Genomic DNA, 23187 nt, shown 5'->3' with positions numbered 1-23187 from the left:
ACCAACACACACCACAGTTTTTCTGATTATTATGTCTGACCACTGTCATCTTATCAGAGTACAAAACAATGACGGATTACAGGAACAAAAAAAGCTGTCAAACCTTCACTTAGAAATGCATTGTTTTTCTAAATGGACAACTTAGACATGTATTAAACTTTCATAGTCGAGCTTAGAAATCGTTGTTGTTTTGAAAACTGAGCCCAGCACTATAAAAAGAATCATGTACTCCAAGGTCAGGCACAGACGTGCACACACACAAACATGCACACACGTATTGCCACTTTGTGAATCAAGTCATGAAATGATGGTCAATCATACCTTTCAACTCTTACTCCCAAACCAAAGGGATAGTTCAGGTTTTATGATTGTAAAACCTGAATATGCACTAAGTGCACTAGAAAACTGATTTAATATTATGTTCACCACTTTGCCTCGTCCATAGTCCAAAGTCCATAGGGGGAAAAAACAGTGATTTGCCGTCACTTCTCACAGGAGTCGTTGATCAAAAAGTTCAAATGTGTTATTTTGTGAATTCAGTGTTTTCACCTAATTAACACAAACTCAATAAATGAGGCAGCTCTTGTGTCCCCGTGAGTAAAAAATAATTACAATATTCTCTATGGACTTTGGTGTGGGAGAGATTTCCTAACAGTGAAAGTGGCAAACATGTTCAGTTTGCTGATTTCTTAAGATTTAAGATGGCAACAATTTTATTGGCTCACCCTTTAAGTGGCTGTTTTCCTTGTGTCCTCACTGGCGGCCATGATTTTACTGACAGTGAGTCTTTGTGTGCCTCAGACTTATTCCTGAGGTAGTGTAGTCAGTAATGATCATTTGCCACTATCTCATAAAACCTGAAATATAACTTCGAGCGATATATATCATATTGTTTCTTTTGAACAACAAAAGTCTCTGATGTGACAAAGTCTGCGGTGTTCCTTAAAGGATCTACAAACAAGCTTCAAGTCACAAACTATGCTGAGCCACCTGTCAAGTCTCCAGAACACATTTTAGCTTTATTTCATGGACACCTGCTTTTTCTCATTTTCATGGCATGAAATAAACTTGATGGCTGTTGAAGATCAATTCTTCAAAATCCCTGACTACTCTGGTTTTGGACAGGCTAAAATGATTCACCAAAAAAGAATCAATCAACCTGCAGCCCAGTCAACCACCACATTTCAACTCAAGTGGGCAAAGTGCACATAATCATTTATAGAGTGAAAATTGTCCCATAGAGGTTGAGGGGTTGATGGTGGTGGCATGTACATAAAAAAAGTTTCCAACATGGGAGAGGACTAGTTGCCACTTCTTTGGTTAACTGAGCTGAGTATTGCTACTTTTCACAGATAACAACTCAAACTAATACGAACGGTTTGGAACTTCTGCTCGTGTTTCATAATGTTAATATTGTTCTACATGGATGGTTGTATTAGTAACAAAACATTTCATTTACAGAGAGAGTATCTTGACTTCCACCTTCTTTGCAAAGAGTCATGGTATATTCTCTTTTCTCAGATTTGACTTCCTCTCTTTGTTTGTCTTCACTTTCCCTCTTCGTCGCTGTATGAGGCGCTGAGCCTCTGCCTGGCAAAAATGACACATGTCAAGTTTTGTTTACCTGCTTGCTCGCTAGCATATTGTCATTGTTTTGATGCCACCTCTTCCATTATACACGATACGTGCCTGTACACCTACGTCTTCGCGTGTGTGTGTATATTTATGTTTGTGTGTATATGTGAGGCATATGTGCGTGTGATTTCAACCTTGCGGTGTTGGGTTAATAAAAGTCTTGTCTTCAAAGGTTTGTCAGTTAACAAGATGTATGGGAGTTCATACTGAGGGAAGTATCTTGAAAGTCGCTCTTTCCACCTCATTACATGCAGCATTTGCTCTGTACTACGCCACCACCCACTGCCCCCGCATGCTCATGCACACAGTGTCACACGTGTAGACATCATGAAAGACAAACCTCCCCCCCCCCACACACACACACACACAAACACACACACAACAGGGGCACTAATAAGGGTCTGATTGAAGTGCTGATGCTTCAGAGGGGTGAGTCCCACGTTTTTTTGAATCCATGAGGGACTCTATCTGTCAAACCAATGCAGTGACAGGTTCATCACACATGCAGAGATGAAGGAGTTTGTGTGTGTGTGTGTCTGTGCTTTGTAGTGAGGTGTCCTGGATGTCTTACCCACTGTGAATCATATGTGATGGTGGCCCACCCATGGGGATGTGTGTGTGTGTGTGTGTGCTTGTTATAGTGTAGATGCAAATGTCTTTGAGCCTGTTTGTATCACACATGTATATTTTACAGTATGTGTGAGAATTCTTATTATAAATAGTAAATTTACCCAAACATATCACATATATAATATAGCATTCTGTTGAAAAGAAAAAGGTCTGATTCAAAAGTAAACAAGAAAAATCAGGCACAGCCACAGACAACAATAGAAAACAGTCACCTGTAGCTTCATGCAAATGTACATAATAACATTGAATATATGAAACAACAAAAAAATGAAAACCCAAACAATAGTGGTTTGCTAAAACAAGTGATTTTTGAGGTATTTTAGTGAATGAATGGATTCTTTTCAACCATCTAAAATGACATATATGTGTATATATATATATATATACATATACATATATGTATACATAAAGTTTTGCCATTTACCAAGGGCACATCCGCATGTAGACTAGTGGATTTGGAAATCAAATCCACAACCCACCAGTTGCAGGACTGAACTACTGTTGCAGCAAGCACTTAGTCAGTAGACTGCATGTGTGGAGAATTGATGCAATTTACATGGTTTTTTGAATGCATCTTGTAGCCGCTCCTCTAGGCCCCACATAAATGATGAAATTAACTATGGTCTCCTCAAGCTGCTCTTCAATACGATGTGAGTTCTGCATTACCCTCACTTGCTCTCATGCACTGGAGTTCATTGTTTGTTAACCTTAGTGAAGAATTGCCTGATGTCTGATGTAGAGACACAATTTAAAGTTTGTGTTGTAGGTTTGGCTGGAGCTCTAACCCTTATTGCAGCGTAATAAAACATTAGACTGATAATCCTGTTTTCGAATCTCAATAGCAAATGCCCATCCTTGCATAATTGCCTCTATAATTATGTCTTCTTCTTTAAAAAAATAAATAAAAATCAAGGTCCATGCACCTTTTTCATGATCAAATTCAAGCTTTCAAGGTTAAGTTCCACACTTTTCCAGCACTGTACAGCTGTGGTAAATTTATATGAATATACATATTAAAAATCACTATCCCACTCTTTTTATCACAGTAAAAGATGGTATTATGCTATAAAAAACCAACAATAATGTTTATTATAGTAAAGATCGCACACGCTAGCAATGTCAGGCAGAACATTCTTAGTAAACTGTTCAGTCACGTAGCTGTTTGTTGTGAAATAAATACAGAATACATTATTCTAAGCATTTACGAGCACTTGATCCATAATTCAAGCACTTTTTAACCTTTGAAAACACAACATAAACATGTCAAAATTATAAGCAGCTACCAGTAATTTATACAATTTAAAAATATCCTCCTCCACATGCCTATTGTTTTGTGCTTTTTAAAGTAAATATCTATTCTTCAAACTCCACCACAGACTTTTTAATTAAGCTCACCTCTTCTGAACATCTTCTCTATGGTGTTTGGAAGGAGATTGCTTTGAAAATTATTTGTACCATCCTACATTTTAACAAAGCCATAAACCTCAAGGTCACCATCTGGCAGACAAATCTGTATCTTGGATTCTGGTAAAGTATACTAAACTGTGAACGTCATAGATGATAACTATGCAAACGCAGCTAGGTCATGAAAGGAATGATTCATATGTGAGGGTGCGAAGCACTGGAAATGTGTGTATGTATAACTGTGTAGATGCAAATGTCTTTGAGCCTGTACGTATGTGAGAATTCTTATTATATAGTTTTTGCCAGTGAGGTTTTTATTCATATTTATGCATTATAACATTATTATGCATGCCAATACACGTATACAAGTACAGAGAGTATGGAAATATATTTGCATCTCTCTGTGACTGGCATCTTATTCCCTGCTGTGCATATACAGATTTTCACAGGAGTAAATATGACTATATTTCCTCTGTAGCACCACACAGCAGAAAAATACAGCAAACAGAGGAAAGGCGTCATTCTGTGTGAAATCAATGTGCAGCTGACTATGACTGGCTTCACACATAGAACTAATTGATTCAGCTCTCCACGATAAACCAACACACCCACAGCCAGCCACCCACTTGTGAGAATGTTTTTAGTGGTTTGATCACCAGCTCTTGAACACTCGAACGGCGCCGCACTCGTGATTTGTGACTCGAGAAGCAACAATGCTTGTGTCTTTCCTCACCTTTATTTTTTTTTTCAAGCTTTTAGAGTCTAATAGCTATTTTATTAGCTATTTACATATACAATGTGTAGTTAAAGGAATAGATCAAGTTATTCTTTTTATTTTTGAATTTGAATTTTAAACTACTGAGACATAGTTAGCACTGGATGCATTGTGTGAACTACACACACTCACTATCACGCCATGAAAAAAAAAAAACAAGAAAATCTAGATTTCAGACAAAAAGCTTTATCTTGCTGTTGGACATATTTTTCAACCTAGAAACTGAAGTGATTTTCTGTTTGTCAATTGCTCAGTCCTTAAAGTTAAGTATGAGTATGGGTAAATGGGTTTTAAGTACTAAAACCCATTGAGAAAATCTCTTGATATATAGGCGTTGTTTATCCACTGCTGCCTCCACGTTATTTTGTGGCTTTGGTGTTCAAAATTCTTTATTTTCTTTTACTTAAGTGATGCAAACTTACCAAATGAGGCAGCAGTCGACTGGTAGGGTCCAAACAAGCTAAAATCATTAATTTTGTGTTTGGACTTGTGCAAAAGAATAAAACTTATGAATTGCTCCCCTTTTTTATTGTGATGCTGTCTGTATTTTTTAGCCCTATGTTTCTTCTCTTCTATTTTCCAGAGCTTCCTGTCTTTGTGTTGTGTTCCCTGTGTCAACTGCTCTCTCAGGATTAGAGCAAACCTAATCTGAGCTCAACGCAGTTGATATAAGAGGTCTCAGGTTGCATTATCCTGAGCGTGACATGCATCTGTTACCAGGGTTACTCCTTGTTTTCCCTGTTTACAGACATAGTGTAAATGAAATACACATTTGAAATGTTACACACATACTCAGGCTGGCACAGCCAATGCGAGTGAATCTGACCCAATAGCAATTTTAAAGTGCTTGTCAGAACCAGGCCCAACACATTGAAGTTGGGCATTGATGCTTTACTTTAGATGTGTCAGCCTTTTTCGACTCCTTTCCCTTTTTTCAATGCTTTACTGTCTCACGACTCAGCAAGCTTTTGTTCATTTATATTTTGCATGCACCTGATGTAACAGTATCATGACAGGTTTATAATTTATTGAGTTGCTAAGGCAGCAACGATACTAAAATCTTGTTACCTTAAAACTATAGTGCTTCCCTTTTTAAATAAAAGAAAATGCCTGTAAGATTCAAACTATTGCCAAATAATGCCTGGGTTTACCTATAGAGGTAAAGAGTACTAGCAAGCTGGGGTTATATGGTGTATCCCTTCATGTCCCATAGGGGGTGGTCAAAATATAATTATAATTTTAACGTCAATGTGATAATCAATACAGCTATCAATATCTTAATTAACAAATGAAGGCACTCTCAAGTAAACAGTCAGCCAGTTTGTAAGATTAAAGCAGGATAATGGTGAAAAAAGCTATGCTAAGAGACGCTCCATTCACGTCGAATACATAGACTTTATGCACTTTGTTTTCTATGCTGTTAATAATAGAGAAATCCTGCACTTTTCACTTTTGCACTGTTCAGTTAGACAGTTACAGTTAGACATGATACAGAATCATTGTATCATGATGTTATTGGTATATCATGAACCATGTATCGCGTATCGTATCGTGGGGTACCGTGTGATTCCCACCCGTACCTTGTAGACTACACTACAGATACAAAGCCAATGTGAACTTGTGTTATCTTTTGATACTGGCTGCATGCACTTGCACTTGTGTGAACTGAGTGATTTATTGTTTGGAGTTTGACTGACTCTGATGGCATTGCCTAATGGAGCCCATTTTCACATGGACACAGCATTTTTCTGGTGACAAAGACTGAACAGAGGCAGAATAATGACAAAAAGTTATTCACTGTTGCTTTAACCAAAATGACTGCTTCGTCAACATCTAAACTTTTGAGGAAATGCTAATACCCATTGAACGTACTCTCGCATAGCAGATTAACCATAACCACCTGAGTGACATATTTTAGATCAAAGGAGAGAAAAATGCACACCCTCTTCTCAAAGTCATATTTCTGCACTGCAATCATACATCCAGACTGAACATTCTTAGCAATTGTTTGCTGGATTACCATGATTTATTATTTTTTTCAGAATGGCTTAATATCTCAATGTGCAGTCACAAACAAGCTGACACAAAACCGCAGCCCAAAATTACTGTCATTCAAAAACCTGATGGAATGAAAGGCAAAACACTGTTGTTTGTATTCGTTTGTTTATCACTCCGTAATACATCATATTTCACCTATAAACATGGCCTCATTCCTCCTCCACATTATCTGTCTTTTGTGTCACCAATACCCAGCCAGGAATATAAACCCCTTGAATGTACCGCTTATACCAATGGGTTAGTTAGTTGTAGGCAATATGGGGGGCACAGTGGAGAGGGCACAAGATGCCATACTTAGTTAGTGCCTTGGAGAAACACACTTCAAAAAAGCTGAAATACCCTTTAACATGTTAATTAATGGTGTGTTTACCAAAATCAGAAAGCATAATTTCCACAATATGAGATCACAATAACAAGTCAATGCAAAGACTCAAGTACGAGGATGGGCTGAAAAAGTGGTGCACCCAACATAGAAAACCAGCTGGATCTGCTATAAAATGTGCCAGGTTCTCCTGTGACATGACCAGCTTGGGGTGCTTTTGACCAGGGTTCAAAAGCTGTGCCACCCACCGGGCAGAATCCTTCAATGCCAAAGTTATGCAGAATGTTCTCGACTCCTTCAAAGGAGCCGCCTACAGCATTATCTATCTGATTAACAGTATTTCATCCATCACCATGTGGTGAACATGATCAGTGTTTTCTTGGGTCATGGCTGTGGCAGGACATTCACACATTGGGTCATTTCAAAGCTCTCCCTACCACTCTTGCAACTTTACAGTTGGTAAACTGGAACACCCCCAAATGTAGCATCCATATCAGCATGAATGTCCTTGGGGCTAACCCCTTTTTCTGCAGATGTTTGGTAACACCACGTTGCCAAATTTTGTCCGTGATCGCAAAATGTCTGCAGTGCTAATGTTCAAAGTCCTCTTGCATCCGGCATTACTGCTTTTTAGTCAGCCTCGTGAGTGTTAACATATGAACAGCACAAAGATGCACAATCCACTTCACTCTCCACTTCACTCTTGAAATAATTTGCTTTATGATTGCTATAGACCTGGTGAAACCAACCTTTCATTTGTGGAATGTGTTTATGCATCCTGCAGCAAGAACATTTGTTTTGCTTTCGGTCGTAATGCACTGTAATGGTTATATGTTTGGCCTATGAATAAATGAGATAAAAAAATCTGGGAAACAACAGCCCCAGGTTTGAAGAGTTTACGATGTCATGGTTTAGGTTTATGATGACAAGGGTATGAAAAATGTCCTGAATATGAGAAAAAAAAACAAAAAAGATAAATACACAGCAGAGAACACAGTTATAGAAGCCCAGATTACAACTTAATTCCTTCCCATTTTGTAATGGCTGAGTCACTTTAGCATCATAAGCAATGCTTTCTAAACCTTCTCTAGCAGCTTCCAAAACCTTCTTGCATGCCCACTCTCAAACATTAAAGCCCACATAGACCGGAAGCTCCAATTAACGCTGCGTTTGTGTGTGTATCTGCGTCATTACCTCGTTTATGAAACCCTAAAGTTTCAGAACAAACAGTTCAGCCACTGCTGAGAAAATAGTATTGTATTGTTTTCCTGGGCTCTGCGAAGAGGATCGGCACTTCCTTAATTTGATGTTGTCATCAGAAATCCTCACCATTCTTCTAACTACCGTAGCGCCTCCCGGTGCGGGCACTAGTCCGGGCACATCCGGTTGCGTACATTCAACCGCAGAAGAAGAACTACTCGCGTTGTAGCTGCTGAGATGCAGAGCATCCACCATGCCAGAGGGGGAGCTGTGTATCTGAAAGCTGGCCTATCTATTACGTCACTTCCAGGTACCTGGCCAATCACAGGACAGGGGGAAAGCTCTCATTGGCTGGCCAATCACAACACAGTCCACATTCCGGGGGTGTGGTTTTGGTCTGAAACAGCGCGGCTGACGTGAGGAGATATTTTGATTGGCTCGTTTGCAGCGATTAGGAGGTTTTTAATCATGAAAACAAGTTAATATATGTAAGTAGACCTCCATAACTAACATATACGTGTGATACAAGCATTCTATGTCATCTTTAAAGTGACACAGATGTGTAAGAGCCAACTTCCCAACAGTACTTGATACCACCTGCAGTGTCCATCTCACTGAAAATTTGATTTGACACATCAACTGTCTCTTACTCCACACACTCCACACGCTCTGTTCGCCTTGTGCATTGATTAATGCATCTCTCTCCACTCTAGTCTAGCACACAAGATTCTCCATATATGACTGGTCCAGAATGCAGCCTGTCAAAACCCCTGTCCACCAAAAACAGCACTGTCAAACACTGCATAGACTTTAAGAACCATGCTCCTAACCTTCAAAGCTCTCAATCCCTTGACCTCATGCATATCTACACACCTTTTCATAATCTCAGGTCTTCATCAATCATGCTTCTCACTACTCCTTCAGCACATAGTCGGAGTCAAGAGCTTCTCATCCTTGCAGCTCCTCGTCTCTGGAACGTTATCCCACAAACCCACCCTAACATTGATTCTCTTACACCTTCAAATCACTCCCCAAAATTCACCATTTTGGATCCACTTGTAGAGTTTGACCAATTCCTACCAATTACTGATCCACACAGCTTGAAATTCTAAAATTAAATTAATTTTTCTATTTTTTTTTTTAGCTCTGCGTGTGTATATGTGTTAACCTGGATGATACACTGACATGATTTTGTCTTACTTAATATTTGGTTTCATTTGATCTGTTATATTGTAGTTGTTGTATCTGGAAGGTGTTGAAATGCACCTAAATAAAATAATGAATTATTATTAAGGTGGAATTAAAGTGTTTATTAACTTAAAAAATAGAGTAGTTTCCATCAACAAAGTTCATTTCTTGTTCAGTTGAACATTGTTTTGTGTTTAAATAAAGTTACAATGAGTTTTTACTTAGATTTGTACAGTGTATTGTGAAGTTGTCTTATTTACAGCCAACTAATTTCATCTTTCTCAGTTAAACACCATTCCCACTGGTAAGAGAAGCAGTTTTTGATCAGTGGTAATGTGTTTTATTCACCCTTCACTCCTGGTTCTGAGTTTTTATCTGCTTTGGCTCCGATCGGCATCATTAGGCACACAAGACAAGGGTGAACACACAAAGGTTTTCTTCATCTGCTCCATTTCTTGCAACGCTACACTGCACATTCATTTCCCAGCCATTTGCTTAGCCATTAGTTATGAATGCTTGTGTCAAATCTTACTTCTTGCAAGCTTGGGACAGTACTCAATAATTGTAAACTCATCAGTCAGATTATCCTGTCCTGGCTGATACGAACTGTATTGTTAGACAGATAGCGAATATCAACAATAAGACTCAGTAGGCTTGACTCCAAGTTGAGTGTTTTCTTTTTTGTAAAACCGCAATACAGTATAAAATAGCAATATGTTACAGTCAAATATGTGCAACATCAACATAAGCACAATAAACACAGCATATTTACAATATTATTCACTCAAAGAACATGAGCCAAATAAGACAGGCTGTAAATCATAAATAAGGCTTAACAGTCTGTGCTAACTCTATATATAATTAGCCCAGCTAAACCCATGCTAGCGATTAGCATCGCGTTTAGCTTGAGCGATTAGCATTAGCCCGACCATGACTGAAAATAAAGCTTCCAACAACAGCAGTAGAACATGTACACATGTTTTTAACAACTTAGACAACTATGAGTGACCATACTCACTGATGGATCTACTCCAAGGATAGACACATAATTGGTGGTGAAGCACTCTCTGGAGTCTGCATGTGTATGTACTGTTGATCGCCTTAAAAACGCAATGATTCAAATCACCACCAGATGTCACTGCATAACATTAACAACTGACACTGATAGGAGTCAGAACACAGATAAATGATATGTATTATCAATTATATAATAATTGATATAATTGATATAAATGAAAAGTTGTGTATTATATCAATTGTATAATTGAGCGATTGATTATCAATTATATAATAATTGATAATTGAATATTGGAGAAATTTCCAAAACTAAAATCTGTGTGGGGAAAATCTGCCTACTATAGATTTGCACTCACTTTTGTACAATGTAGTCTATCTCCATTATATTGTGCATTTACACACAGTTGTGATATTGCCCATATCACAACTGTGACACAAGGAAACAACATGTTTTTGCCACTTAACAAAAGGTTATCCTGATAAAATCTATGCCCACTGAAGTTGATGACAGCTTTAGATTATATTTACGGTTTAATCTTTTTAATCCTGATTGTTTCGATCACAAGTGGACTATATTACATGGGTGAATGCACCCACATGTGTCCTTAATGTGTCCTGAGGAGTTAGACACACATTTGTCAGAAGTATACCGACAAACTTTGAGCTAGTTCTCTAAAGACATATGTTACCAGGTCTGAACAGCTCCTGGGATTACTTGGGAGCCCTGATTTAAAGTTGTTGTTGTTTTTTTACAAGTTAAACTACTGTAACAAGTAACCTCTGTGCCCCATACAGCCCCTCAGTCTGTGTTGTGATAAGAGTTTAAAGGGTTGTTGTTTTGTTACTGGGCTTCCACCAACCTCACTGTGCCTCAGAGGGCTACTGCATGTTAGCTGTTGGGGTTCTAAATCAAATCTAATCTTAAGGTCTGTTTACTAGGATTGTCTTCATCAGCAGGTGTTTTCTAACTTTATCCACTGAAATCTACAGGAAAAAGCTGTCATCCCTGCTGGAAAAACCAGCATAGCTGTTGCTATGCTCAATATCAATAACTAATTTCATTCACATTTGTGCATTTTATTCAGGTCTGCTAATGCCTGCTTATAGTGCTCAGCCTAATGCACATGTCCCGATATTTCCCAGCTCCCTAAGGGAAATCCAGAAGTATCCCCAGGCCAGACAAGATATCCAATAAAATCTCTCCCCTTGCAGTGTGCACTGAGTCTAGCGAAGGGTCTCTTACCACTCAAACTTGAAAATCATGAGGCATCCTGATCATATCTTTGATACCGAGTTAAATCATTTGACTTGTCCTTTGATAAAATACATTTTCTTACTACATTGTGTGTATGCAGTGGTAAGAGGACCAACAGCACACTAGATTAATCCAATCTGGAGTCACATGTCAAAAAGCTTTTCTTTCATTTGACGTGTTTTATGTCGGCCACTAATCTACTTATCATTTGAGGAATGACAGAAATGTTAAAAGCTACACGTAGTACAAGATCACATAGCTGCATGTCGGTAAAGCAGATGAAACAACACGTTACCCAACACACTTGTCATGTCTGTGAGTCACTTCATGTGTTCGTCATATACTGTATGATTCATGCGCCACAATGGATCCTGAACCTCATCAATTTGGTCTCCGGCTTCTGAAGAAAAAAGGAGAGGATCTGGGGAACAATGCATCCAGGGGAGCTGACATTCCTCCATCTCTCCCACTCACTCTCACCTACACACATGCGCTTTTTATCTTTTCAGTGTAATAGGCTGAGGCCTGACACATACACACGCACATAGGTATTCCCCTAACCCCTAAGCTTTCCTTTATCTCAGTACCTCTGTGCCTCGTTCACAGAGAGGAGGGAGGTTTCTAGCCTTCAGAAAGACGGAATAACACCAGTGACTTTAGGGAGGACAGAAAAAACAGGACAGGAAAGATTTTTACAACTTGGGCCCGGTTTTCAGACTTCTGCCATTATTTGTGTTGAGCAGGAATAATTACCGTTTTTAATAACACTGTCTTCATCCTCTTTGTGTGTAGGGACACAGTTCCATTTCTCAGGCTTGTGTGGAGGTAGTAAAACTAACAGATTACGTTCCCTAGAAAAGGCCCATGCTCTCATTAGGACCCTGACACTTCACAAGGTTCAGGATCCACTGGGGCTGACAAATCATACACAGGATGATCACGGGAAAAGACTGAGGGGCAAGATATTATTGTTGTTAGCTACTGCTCTCGTGCAGACCCCTTTGGTGAATACTACTGTATTTCAATAAAAATTCACCTGCAAACAGATACCTAGTTATCTCAGTTGTGAATGACACTGGGGTCATAATTCATCTATCATCTATTTTCCTTCAAAATGTATAGCATGTGCACACCTGAGACCATAAAGTCCTTGGGGAAATATTAACTGATGCTGCAAATTGAGAACTAGTCTGTCACTAAAGTGAGAACGAGAACCTAACTGGATGGCCATGTCCACTTTTTATATGAAAACAGAGTATGAGAATGAAACTGTGATCCAATAATGCCAAATTAGTGGGCCTAAAAATCACCTAAAAATTACTTAGAAAAGCCCTCAACTTGAGGTATTTTCATTTAAATTCATTATTACATGATTGTGGCAGAGTAAAAGATTGATATAAAACAAAAGAGTGGCTTTATAAAGTCATTTATTGTTTTAACAAACTTTTTTTATAAAAAAGCAGCTCGCATACAGAAACAGTAAAGTTAGAGATTAAAAATTAGATTAATGTGATTAAAAAAACATAACGCGCTAAATATGACTGCAATTAATTAATCTCAATTAATGCGATAATTTGACACCCATGTGCGAAATATGGCACTTTTCCATGATACAGTTGTAGCTACTTGGCTCGACTCAACTTGACTCTACTCAGTTTGGTTTCCATTACTTCATTGTACCTCCTCAATGTGGGCGGGGTTGTCATAGCACAGCTGCATGGAACTGCCACTTGTCTCTCTCTGGATCGTCGGTGGACCACTATATTTGGACCACGGTGTATTTCTGCAGCCATGTATGTTCGCTGCAATGCTCTTGACATTTTTTTTAAAAGGTTAGATTTCTTGTGTCGGACTTTGTACTTTCCTTAATGGCAAAGCAAGAAAAAAAAAAAAAAAAGGAGAGCAGTGCTAGAACCGTAATGCCCCAATAGAGTTGTCTCCCTGGATTCATTTACATTAGAGCTTCAATAGAAAGTTCCAGCTCTTCTAGTTCATAATCTCTTAAGTGATTCTCTTCAATAGTGCAGAGCAAATTATGAACATACTGCGTGGTTCAGTCATTTTAAAGGTAAGCTCTCAAGATACATGTGTACAAAGCATTGATACAAGACAATATTTTCCCCACTTCATCTTGAAGTGGGACCTCCTTTTTCTAGGAACTAAAGTCCATAGAGGAAATTAGTACTGCTGCCTCATTTGCTATGGTTGTCACTTACATATGTGTGATTTAAAACACGGAGGTCACAAGATAACATAATTCAACTTACTAATGGAGGCAGCAGTGGATTAACAACTCCTGTGCTACATGATAAAAAAAAGACCTACACTTTCAGCACAAGTACTAAATGTTGAGTTAGTGAAACATCCAAAAGTACTTAATCTTCAAGTTACAGTTAATTAAATCCCAGCAGTTATTTGAAGGCAACAGACATACCTGATAAATCTAACCCCGTAGGTTTGACCGTATATGTATTTAAACCCAACAATTGATTTTGTCCTGTTATTGATTTGAGTTTATTTGGGGCATATGTACAGACTTTTGGAGGGCAATAGAGACTTTGTCAGGTTTCTAGTACCACAGGCTGTGCAAAACATGCAGCTTCCTATGTATACATGTTACCACCCTCCGACTTTTTTTTTACTAGGAGAACAGTGGCCCCTAACTGAAAATGTAAGGGCGCACACTGTAAATATTCACATTTCCTCTCATGTATACATCGATAATAAATGCAGGAATTAGAAATAGAATTCAGTGTCACATTTCATTGTGCACATAAAGTAGAGACATCAAATATACAGACAGTGTCATCACTGTCAGTGCAATATCAACAAATAATAAGTGCAGAATTTGAAGCTCATGGAGTTACCCAGGTATTCCAATAGAGTTTTACTGGATTTAATTCAGCAGAATTCAGCATGAGTGGGAAAGGAAGTCAAACACCGATACAACATTAAGTGTCTTTTCACAATAAAAGCCCCCTACTTTGTAGGTGTTGATTTTACATCTATTAGTGAATGGATTGTCATTTACACTGCACATGTCAGTTAACAACACAAGCAGTAACCATGGCAACATTGGACTTAGACTCTATTCGGTTTGGACAGAAAGGTGCAACCAGCCCTTCTCTCTAACAGAGTGCCTCCATTTATTCATCAAAGAGACGCACAAAGAAAACAGAAATTCAGTTATCAGGAAAACCTTGTGGTTAAAAAACCTCTCAGTTCCTCTCAGTCCAGTGATTCCAAGACTTGGGGATGCGCCCCTGTGGGAGGTCTGGAGGTATAATGGGGGAGGGCTTTGAGGCCAATGATGTATGCAAATGAGACCTGATGGACTGCTTGCAAATCGGGGATATGATTGTGCAAGTAGTGGACCCACTCAAAGGGGCAGAGAATTGTCCAAACACATGACGTTTTTTCATGTCATTGTCTCGTCTACTGCTGTGATTGTGAGGCCCACAGGATATTAAAGAGGGAGCAGGGCAATTCCCGGTATAAGGAAGAAAGATAAGCTGGAGAGTAGAAATTAAAACAGGGCTGTCACTTTTTATTCAAAATTCAATATAATAACAAGCATGAGGTGTGGAATTCCAGTTTGAGTTCTAATGACCAGGGGCCTCATGTATAAAAGCGTGTGCAGCTTTCATGCTGAAATATGGCGTACTCACAAAATTTGAAAAGTACATATGCTAGGAAATTCTCAGATGTATAAAACCGCGCGTACGCCGGGTCTTACTTACCTCTATATCAAAAGTGGAGGTGAATGAGTAACACACCCTGCCCCTATTCAGCCCACAAATGAATACAAATGACTCTATAAAATGCCCTATGACACCTCCTTCCTGAAGTACAATGGCAAATGCGGCAGCAAAGAAGGAAGAAAAGAAAGGAAAAATATGCAATCAACGTATCAAATTATGGTGTTGAAATCTGAAAAAATACATTATTTTGGTCGTTTGTTTTTTTGGAATTAGTGAGAAACTAAATGTCAGGGTCGCAGCGGCTGCTCTCATATTAATATTGATGCTTAAAAAAACTGGCTGTGTGTTATCTAGACATGACCTATCCGTGTGAGCTGAATTTACAGATCATTTCAACGATCTATAAATGTGTCAGTGTCACACGTCGTCATCCAGTTACACACGCATTACGTACATAATAAGCAGACAGAGCTCACTGAGTTACTCCATGTAATTATTCATTACTGTCACTGATTGTGTTGTGGAAGCTGGGGAGGGAGGAAGAGCGAGGTGGTGATGATGATGCCACGGTGTCCAGCAGCTGACGTACGTGCACCTGTATCACCTGATGCTGATTTTGGCTGATATTTTGTCAAATTAGATTAAGGAAATACAATAAGCCCCATTGCACTGTTTATACATTAGGCCCCTGGTCAGATGCCTTGCTGCAGACTCATAGACTATTTGTAGTAGTATCCCTTAGGTCCCAGCAGAGGGTGTGTGTAAGATATCATAGAACAAAGGCTGTCCACAAGAGGGACCCATAGCAGTGACAGCTCCTTGGAAATGCAAGCCCACATAACTCCTCTCTCTCTGCAGATAGCAAGTCAATGCCTTGCTGGAGAGAAACAGGGTGCATAGCTGTCAAAGCTGGCTCATACATATCTGTATGTGTTCCACGAATGTATGTGCACTCTCATCCAAGGATGATATTGTAAATAAAAAGAGCGCTGCACTCGATCCTGATCAGGTTGACAGACTTGTGTTTCTGGCCAATAATGTCACAAATTATGTCGGGCCAATTGCCTTGAATGTTGTTCCTATACGTTTGTTATTCTTTATTAGGATCCCCATTAGTGTCCACACAGTGGTCACTTGTCTCCCAGGCAACCACTGGGAAAAAAATACACTGCAATAAAAGCAGTTCAGGTAATGTGGAAACATCCCATTAGAAGCGATGAACAGACACAAAAGGGAAACAAAGAAGTAGACAAATTAGGATTAAATAGAGAAGAAGAAAAAACAAAACAATAAACAGAACGAAAACTGTACAAATCAAACTACACCTGGATCTCTGGATTTATGGACCATTTGCCTTGACTATTGATTCTAGGTTTTAACATAGGACTCATAGAACCTTTGTATTTTTGTTACATTTTCACTGAAAAGCTGTTGGAGCTGTTGTCCGCGATTGCCCTTTTATTGCATCCTACTCTACTGACTTATGTATGTTATGCATACTATGTAACTCTAGCAGAAAAGTTGATTAAAGTAACAATGATTTAAACTGGAAACTGTGATATTTGAAGTATTGTGGGAAAAAATTATGGGTCATTATAAACTCAATTGAACTTGATTCTTTAAAAAAAAGTGATAGCTCTAGTAGATACAGAAGAAGCGCCAGAAGTTGATGGTGATGACTCATGAGCGCATGCTTTGACAATGATTGTTGTTTTGTGATTGTGTTGTTAAAGAGCTCAGGCCATGTTAGTGTGAAAGATTTACAAGAGTTGATTGTGTTCTAAAAAGTCCAAAGCATAGAGGTTTGTATGATGCTATATTATAAATGTGCACCTATGCAATCTGAATAATACATTGTGTCAGTGTGTCTTGTGCTTGCAGACACTGTAGAGCAGTGAGTGTGCGAGAGAGGCAGGTGGGAGCTGGACTGATCCGCTACAGTGTCTGATTTATGCAAATGTGTGTGGGTTGGATTGTTTGTTTCTGACAAAATGGGTTTGGAAGGTACTAAATGCTAGAAAGATGCCAACTCTATAAAGGTATCTGTGGACTTCCGCCAATGATGTGTCCTACAATATGGGAAGTGTGATATGATGTGAGGAGCTTGGCTGCAGTGGACTAAAGGCCAGCTTAACCTGTGGCTATGTATGTGTCTGTGTTGTTGACAAGCTGCTCTTAGTTGTATTCGCTGGCTACTGCTGTTCTGGACAAAAACATTATGATTTAATCAGACAGGAGAGAATGTACTTTCTGTAGGCTCCAGAGAATAAAACAAGCTTTGTTGCATCAAACACAATGAGATAGGTCAGTGCATTATTTAAAAACCATGTAAATGCAAAGAGCTACATACAGCAATGGACACATGGGCTTAGTTTTTCTGCGTTCTGTGTTTGTCTTATGTATGTCTTATGTTCGGGAACAAAGATTGCTGCCTGACCTCATGAATGTTCTACAGCATGAATGGACATATAGTCCCATGGAAAAACTTCAAAATCTTGAGGAAAGTCTTCCAATAAGTGTGGAAGCTGTGACGAGGGAGGACCGACTCCATATTCAATTGTTGTACATGTTTATGAACAAGTCATTACATAAACATGTAATGACTTAAGATTTCTACACTTTAATATGGCTATATTTTTAATATTGCTTTGGCTGATGTGCCTTTTGTATTTTTGGGGGGGTATGCTGGGACCAGTTTTTGCATCTCTTTCTGTAACTTACCTGATATATTCAGTCCTTGACAGGTTGGACGCTGCCAGTTTCCTACACATCAGCAGGTGGAAGGTGATAGCTCGAAACCTGAGACAGATAACTATGTGCAGCACCGGTGTTCAACCCATGAGCGGTCTGTTTTAATGTTTGCCAGATGTGTCACTCAGATGAGGACATGCAGCAATATCAATTAGCAAGCATGCCATTAAAACATTTAGCAGTGACTGCAGCCAATTAGCCAAATTAATCTCCATTGAAAGCCAATCTGTTTTCCCAATGGCATTGTCTGCTGAGACTTTGCGCTCACTATGGTCCTATGTGGGCAGAGAAATGTAGGCTCAAATGCATTACACCGCATATATTATTCCTATACTCCCTATAAATAAATACAGTTACATTGAGTGCAGGAGCATTGCAAAAGGGTAGACAAAGTTTAAAGCTTCACCCACTCCCCAAGAACAACTGATTTAATTAGTCCACAGCAACGGCAGGTTCACTTCCTGCCTAAGGCTTTATAATTTCATAATAAATTCAAAACAAAACAATGGTGTGGTGGAAGCTGTGTTAATATAACATATTTGTTTTGCAGATGGTTTGGTTTTTAGCAGGAGAGAATGGTTGGTTGTCAATCAAATGGTAACAACAGCAAGTTTGTCAATAGAACAGCTTTTGGCTACTGTTCTCGAATACATGAACTCAGTGCTGCTCAATTTACATTACTTAGTCAAATTTACTTGACCCCAAAATATCCCACAGGCAGCCATGATAAGAGCTGTTGGGTTTCTCTTAAATGCTTGTCTTTTCTTTAACCTTGTGGTGGTTTCTATTAAGGTTTAGTTTACGAGGATCCCCATCAGCCATTACAACAGGTGAAGGCTAATCTTCCTGAGGTTATCATAGAATAAATAATACAGTACAATAAACCAATTATTATTATTATTATTATTATTCATATTCACCCAGAGACCTATTAACATGTTGATGTATTTACCCACATTTTCTTTTAATCAGTCAACTGGAACGTCAACTGTGAAAGCAAAGGTCTACTGATAATTTATTTCATTTTAACCTCATCATTGGTCCCAAATCCCTGTGCCAATGTTTCACTCATTAGTAGTATTTTGTGAAACCACAGCCAAACTTGGGGCAGTCTATGGGCAAGAGGAAAGGAATTGGGCTTCTAACTGGAGGGTCACCGGCTCAAATCCCAGGACGGGTCAAGCCACCCAATTGCCCATTGCTCCCAGGATGCCGATTACTGCTGCCCACTGCTCCTGCACCCAGCTTGTGTGTGTTCACAACTGGTGTGTAATAAGGATGGGTTAGATGCAGAGGTCAAATTCACCATCACTAATTGGCGTGTGTATGCAAAAAGAACACATTCTAAATGTAATCAAACAAACAAATTATTACAATCTTAAAAGTTAAAGTTACTGGAGTTCAGTTCCCGTTGATGAAACAAACGGCCTGTCATTAGTGTGCCACCACATAACAACTGCGGAGCAAAAGTCTCGGGAGTTAACCCCGGAAAGGAAAGCTAACTCCGGCCCTGGAGAATATAGATCTCCCATGCGTTCCCCGACCACGGTCAGGAGACAAAAGCAGGAAAGGTTAACACTGTGAAACATGGGTGCTCTTAAAACACCCCCCATAAGCTTTTCCCCCTGATGAAATTAACCATAGACTGTATGAAATTAACATGACAAAAAATCGAATACTCTCATATTAACTATTGGTTAATAATAAATGGGTCAGTTTTTCTCATACCTACTGTTACTGACTATTGTTCTCTGTTTAAGTAATATCACTTGATCAAGCCTATTCTAACATTCAACACTACAAAATAAGTAATTAAAGTATGATTTGTGCTGATATTGTATCGGATCGGTATCGGTATCAAGGCTGCAATATCGGTATCGTATCGGAAGTGAAAAAGTTGTATCGGGACATCCCTAGTGTAAGCAGCAAAGCCGTAAAAAGCATTCACATGGTATACTAACATAATTTTAGGAGAAAAATCGCCATTCGCTTTCCTATATAGATCTAAAGGCACATGAACAGTGGCAGTGCAGCTGGCTGCTGGAGCTGATGAACTAAGCACTGGGACCTAAGCAATGTCTGGCCTGTCGAAAGTTACTATAAACCCCACCTTATTTGCAAGATGCCGCCCTGGAGTGTGTGTGTGGTGTCGTTGCTTCTTTGAACTCAGCCAGATTTACTTGAAGATTCATGTTTTAATGAGACACTGATTCAACTACAGTATAGTATTTCTTGTGCACTGGACTGAACAAAACAAAACAATGTAGCTGAATAAAGGGCCACTTGTTCGATGTAACGAGCATTAGCGTCCACCCATAAAAATGTGTCTGTTTACTTGAATGAATGAATCTAATAGGCTGCATTCAATATATGCTCATGATTCACTTGAATTCCAGTCTTATTTATGTACTAAAAACATACTTTAATACACTTTAAACAACACTGGGTGACAGTCTCATTTCACCTCTCTTTACTGACCCCCACCAAACACACACACACAGCAGTGTGATGCTCCAGGTCCAATCTGCTCTAATGATTTTTGATGAGATAGGTATTTCCCTTCATGGCCACTGGGCTGTGTGTCCAATACTCCTGCTGCTGATTTGTTTACACAGAGGTTGGGAAGAATTGTGGGTGGCAAATTTGTAATGCTGACCCTCCAACCCAATCATTTTCCCTTATTGCCCGTACCATTGTACTATCATGCTCTTTCTTTGTTATCTTGTCCATCTCTCCCTTGCTTTTGTATCTAATCTCCCCCATCTTATTTCTAATAAATCATTTCCCCTGCCTTACAAATTTGACCTATGCTTTGTAAGTGATAGTGTAGTTTTAGTTTAGGGTGAGCCTGTTGTGTGTACTTCCCCCTTTCTAACAGTAAATTATTAGTTGTCAATCAAACAGTTGCACTGCTGTCAGCTTGATGAGTGGTGTTGTGACATGGGCAACAATGTGTGGCCCACAATATAAGTTACACAGTGTATTGTTCAAATAAAGCTGTTGTCACCCTGCCCTTGTCTCTGATTGGCTTGGGTTACTTGGGTTTTCACAGACTTGGATTCAAATTATAGCTGGAAATGAGACTGCAACACATCAGGTAAGTATTGTTGGGTCTCTGCTGGCTGAGATTTTCTAATATGTCACACTTGCAAATTTCATCACGGAAGCAAATTGGCTAAAAACCAACTGTTTTTTTATGAAGTAGGCCTGAGGAGAGACAGTGTTCTTCTTTGTCACTCTTCAGTATTCATCTGTCAATTTCAAAGAAGACATCATTGAGAGATAGTAAGGTGTAGCCAATAGGACACGCTGTTTCAGACTATTCTTTCAGCATTTAAGAACAGTTTAAATGCACTGACCTTTAAAAGTGGACACACAGCACACAACTCTGTGTAAGCTACATGAAGAATATTGAATCTTTAACATATGTTATGGTACAACATGTCAGTCCTATTAATCTCCCTGATGTTTCTTTTGAATTGTGTGTGGAAACATATTCAAGATGCAAAACGCAAGAAAGACCTCGGCTGTCTGGTGCATTCAAGCCCTCAAACCTCTTATTATGAGTTTTAGTGCTTAATGCTCCACCACTTTGCTGCCTCTTTGATATTTAGTTAGCAATGAGAGGAGAGGTTGGGACATACTAAGATTTGTCATGACAAAAAGATGGCTCTGAATCTTTAATGCATGTAATCACTGATAAAAAAGTCATTTGAAATGTTCCATTATTTCTGAGCAACTTCCACTCTTCTTAACATGAGTGTACAACCAGCCCAACAACATTTCAAGAAGCATCTGACGCTCTGGAGGCTGGGGTTTTCAAAGGGAATTTATGACCTTAAAACCAGTACCTCAGCTGCTGTAAATCCCAGGAATGTGTGCACAAATCATCTTGAATCATGGACGGCCATATATCATGTAGTGTCCCTCTGATGGTCAGGACTAGTCGGTGAACGTTGAGGGAGTCACAGAGGGAGGACATGAGTAAAGGTGTGCAGAAAAATGTTAAAAGAGGCAGCTCCGCACACTGTTTAATATGAGACAGGTTTATTTATCCTGCTTTTATTTGGTGGGAAAATGTGTGGATGATTCTTCCTACATAAATCCTAGCAGCATTTGGGAGTGTTTTTAAAATGCCCTGGGCACGGTTCAGTGTGAAAAATCAAACCCTGGACAAGGTTTAATTTAGAAAACAGTGTAGCTTGCAGAAAAGGCATGTATAGATAACACTAAGAGGAGGTTGGATTGGTGGAGAGAGTCGGCTACATGAATACAGAGTATGAGCAGTCAGTCGACACTGAGGATGCAAGGTCTTGTCAGCATAATGCTTACCTTAGGACCTTAGGTCAGAACATAATATATCCAGTCTTGTTAAGACAGTCCATGTGGTCACGTTGCATTAAAATATACTATATTCAACATTAGATTAGATTTGTTGGTCCAAAACCAGAGAAGTTCACTTGATAATATGGCCAAAATCCTGAAGTACACAGATATATACAAATTAAATGTCTGTCTGTCCATCTGTTCCATTTAACTGATGATCGTGTAACTGTCCAGTAGTATGCTTCACAGGCTTTTGACTTATATCAGGTATATCAGGTACCAGTGCCAACTTTGGCTTTGTTTGGATGAGAAATGTGAGAGAAACAGGACACCCTGACCAAAAGTCTTGACTTGGTTTGCAGTCTCAGTGGGATTGTCCCACTCTTGACAACAGAGATGTTTGCCCTTTTTAGCCAAGGGGCCACAGCATCCTTGAAACAGCAAGTTCACCTTTTTCTGTCTGTTTAAAGGTTTAAAATCCCTGGGCTGCCCCTTTAACAGTTGTATCTCACATTAAATCTGTTTTTCTTTTTTGTGTCCCTGTTGGCAGCGAGACATTTGTGTCTCAGGCTGATTTCTGATTATGGTAACACACTGCTAGCTCACTTGTAAAAGTCACTGCAGACAGCGTGTCAGTACCTCATACAACCACACATCTAAAAACCCCAAATAATCCCTTTTACTAGAAATGTGGAGCAGGGCTACACAAGTCTGGTAAGCTCTCGACATTTGCACTCCACAACCTCAATTCTCTTTCATCTTCAAACTGGCAGCTATCAGTGCCCAAAAAGTCTCTTTTCTCTCTCTTTTTGTTCTCAAGTGCAGCAGTATTCCCCAATGCCAGGGCCACAATGGGATGCAAGTGCTGTGTGTGATGGCTGTGTCTCACACACTTCCATTGTTCACACAGGAACCGTGCCTGCTG

This window comes from Solea senegalensis, linkage group LG12 (genome assembly GCF_019176455.1).
Source record: "Solea senegalensis isolate Sse05_10M linkage group LG12, IFAPA_SoseM_1, whole genome shotgun sequence".
NCBI classification, from domain to species: domain Eukaryota; kingdom Metazoa; phylum Chordata; class Actinopteri; order Pleuronectiformes; family Soleidae; genus Solea; species Solea senegalensis.
The sequence above is the reverse complement of the archived record's forward strand: the minus strand, read 5'-3'. Positions refer to the sequence as shown.